The sequence below is a fragment of the Chaetura pelagica genome, unplaced genomic scaffold (genome assembly GCF_000747805.2).
Source record: "Chaetura pelagica isolate M959 unplaced genomic scaffold, ChaPel_1.0 scaffold612, whole genome shotgun sequence".
Taxonomy (NCBI): Eukaryota; Metazoa; Chordata; class Aves; order Apodiformes; family Apodidae; genus Chaetura; species Chaetura pelagica.
Window position 1 is genome coordinate 23,332 of NW_009952448.1, and position 3,548 is coordinate 26,879.

Sequence of the window (3,548 nt, forward strand, 5' to 3'; positions counted from 1 at the left end):
GGGAAAGACCAAAGCAGAACGTGGGCAACAGCACCAGCTCAGTGGTCATGGGCAGGATCCCACTCCTTCCCTGTAACTGTAGCACCTGGACATCATGAGCAGCCAGCAATGATCTGAACTATTAAGAAGAGTATTATGTAAAAAACCTCATGTCATTTAGCAAGCAACCCCAAAGTGAAAAGGCAAAGAAGCTACAGAAAATAATTCTAACTTTTGGGCATTTATAGGACTGATGATTGTCATGGTAGGAAATGTAATTTGACTTATTTAAGAAATCATAACTCATTTCTACATCTATCATTCTTAACAATTGGACACATGGATGTGTGTGACTAGTTTACAAATATTTAATGAGTTTTTTTAAGATACACTCCATAACTGATCTGGGAAGCAAGTTGCCAAGGAGACTTCCACCTTGTAGAAGTTCCCAAAAATCCCCAAGCTCCATCAGCACTTTGTTAGCACTTTGCTGACCAAGCATGGACAAAACCAGAATAACACAGAGCACACATTCACCACCAGAACCAGATGGGGCCAGAGCCTCATGAATAATACATCCTCCTTGTTGGGGGCTGGTTTTCAAGCATGTAAGGACTACAATGTGATTATTCATGCTGCCATGACTCTTTTTTCCTTGACCAATCTCATGCATTAGTGGGAAGAGCTTGGTAAAACGAAGAGCCACGTACACCAATGGTGCAATTGTGCATGTGTGGAAACAGCTTCAGGAGGTGGCAGGCAGTTCAAGGAGGAATTACTGCAAATGACCCAAAACAAAGGCTTAGGCAAGAGGGATGGCCACACCAGACTTTTTATACCCTTTTTATGCTCCTTTGTATTCCTGTTGTGCTCTCTTCATGGCACCCTGTCCTGCTGGAGTTAAGAAAACAAAAAGTCGTCTTTACAATCGTCCCTAAACAGCAGCCAGTGCCTGCAAACACACCTGGCACTTGGGAAAAGCAGTGGAGACTTCCCAGCTGCACAGCCCCTCCCCTCAGCATGAGAAAAGCCAGTCGGACAGAAGCACAAGTTACAACCCAAGCTGGTCTTAAAATTGATGCTGAGCCCCCAGAACCTGGTTCTGTACCAGGTTTTGTATTTCAGGAGCAGGTTTATGGACACAACCTGCTGCTGCAGCCCCAGAGCAGCATGAAGACAACTGGCAGCTACGTTTTCCAGCAGGCAGTCTGTCAGGAAACTGCATCTGCCCTTCAGCTCTGCAGACTCTGAGCTGCAGTGGGTGTCAGGCAGCAGGGAGGCAGCCCAGTACAGGTCAGCACTCCTGCCTGCCACACCAGCTCCCTGCCAAACCTCACCCTGGGAACCAGCCCAGTCTCTAGGTTTGCACACACGAGCACTACACTCTGGACCATCTTCACCTTTGCAACACTGTGCACCACTCCAAAGTGATCCACAGTCAGCAGGGACTAGTGGGAGGTGTCCCTGCTCATGGCAGGGAGGTTGGAACCTGATGATCTTCAGGGTCCCTTCCAACCTTCACCTTCCCATGATCCTACAAATGCCTCCTCATACAACAACCACCATTGTGTCACAGCTCTCTCTGCAGCAGGAACTCCTCTCCAGACAGAAATGGCAAAGAAAGCATTCATGTGCTGTTAGAAATTCTGGGTCAACAAAGCTCCTACCAACAGGATCCCTGGTTACACACAGAGTTGGCAGCACTGGAATTACTCCAGCTCAAACACTGAAGGAAATGTGTTTTGCCTAAAATCTAACACCCTCCAGCCTGCAGCACAGATTTCTTCCAACACTCACAGTCACCTCACCTTTACTACAAGGAGAAGAAAAAAAAAAAAGCCAGCACAGCAAATAACACATCCAGAGTGTGCAAAGGCACTCAGGGATTTTTTTTTTTTTTGCTTTAATTATTCCACTAAATATCTAAAGTGACAGGTGAAAAGGCTGATTTTAACTACCAGAAAGCCAAGGGAAAAATTCATATGCACATTTTAAAAATGTCATATGCCTCAAAATGGAAAAAAAACCCCAACCCAACCTGTCACTAATGGAATATTTCCCCCAAAGAAAGAAATCTACAGAACCTTTTCAAAATAGTTAGGCCCATTTCTTGAGCTGCCAATCAGTGTCAGAGGCAAACTCCTCACTGAAATGGCTGAGGATGCTGAGCAGTCTAGGAATTCTTGCTGTCATTCTGCTATAACAAAAGAATGACAATTTGTCAAACTCTATCAATGTGATTAATGCCAAAGTGAGGATGGAAATTCCAGTAAATTCAGGTTAAAAGTGAAAATCCCTCAAATTACAAGCCAGTACCTTCAGCACAGCCAGAGGAACTGCCCAGTGACAGACATGAGGCAGCTACACAACAGAATAAGAATTTAAAATGACCACTCTAATAAAAATGGAAGTTCTGGGTTATCTTTACAGTAGCTGGAGAGAAATGGCTTCTCCAAAAGCCTGTTGCACTGTGTAGGAAAGAACAGCTCACAATTAATGCTTAAACCAGCAATGAAGATGCTGGGAGGGCTGGAGCAGCTCTGCTCTGGAGCCAGGCTGGGAGAGTTGGGGTGTTCAGCCTGGAGAAGAGAAGGCTCCAGGGAGACCTGAGAGCAGCTTCCAGTGCCTGAAGGGGCTCCAGGAAAGCTGGGGAGGGGCTTGGGACAAGAGCACGGAGGGATGGGATGAAGAGGAAGGGTTTCCAGCTGGAAGAGGGAGATTTAGGTTAGGCATCAGGAAGAAATTCTTCCCCATGAGGTTAGGAAAGCACTGGAAGAGGTTGCCCAGGGAAGCTGTGGCTGCCCCATCCCTGGCAGTGTTGAAGGGCAGGTTGGATGGGGCTTGGAGCAGCCTGGGCTGCTGGGAGGTGTCCCTGCCCATGGCAGGGGTGGGACTGGATGGTCTCTAAGGTCCCTTTCAACCCTCACCATTCTCTGATCTCTTCCACATTAAACACAGATTTCAGGGATACACCAGTCTCCAGGAAGGTGTGTATGTGCTCTCTTAGTGTCACTACCTGCTGCAGCTGGCTAGATCTCAACCAAAACCCACGTTCTGCCTTACAGCCTCCCTAGACTGAGGACAGGAACTCACCACCTTCTTGCTTGGCTTGCCCAGCTCCTCCTCCTCAGCCACACTTCATCATTGCACTTGTCAATTCAGCTTTGCTTTTTTGGATACTTTTCTGGTCCCTAAAAGCAAACACCTTTTCCCACCTCTTCCTCTTGAAGCTGCTGTTGTCCTCTGCAGCTCAGGCAAACTCACTGTCACCCCAAAAGAAGAAGCTGTTACTCCTGAGCACGTATCCTTCTGCTACTGCCTTTCACTTTGAGGATTCTCTCAAGAGCTACTGAGAATGCCCTCCAAAAAAACCTGAACTACAGGCTTAAACCCAAATCTCCAGTCTAAACCAGGTCAGGAAGGAAAGGGAGCCAGGGTTGGTTTCCCTTCTCTGAGGGAAAAAAGGTTTCCATCTATTTCACTCTCTACATGGAAAAGCAAACTGTACATCAGGTACCACTCATGTGGTAAGGCCACATAAAGGCTCAGGGCAAATTCCACATTCCTGC

General features: G+C 46.9%; 1 protein-coding gene across 1 annotated transcript in view; it reads right to left on the minus strand.

Annotated features, from left to right (window-relative positions):
- SMARCC1 (SWI/SNF related, matrix associated, actin dependent regulator of chromatin, subfamily c, member 1) overlaps nt 1-3,548 on the minus strand; it is an 85,661-nt gene that overhangs the window by 16,067 nt on the left and 66,046 nt on the right. The gene's annotated exons all lie outside the window — the stretch shown is intronic.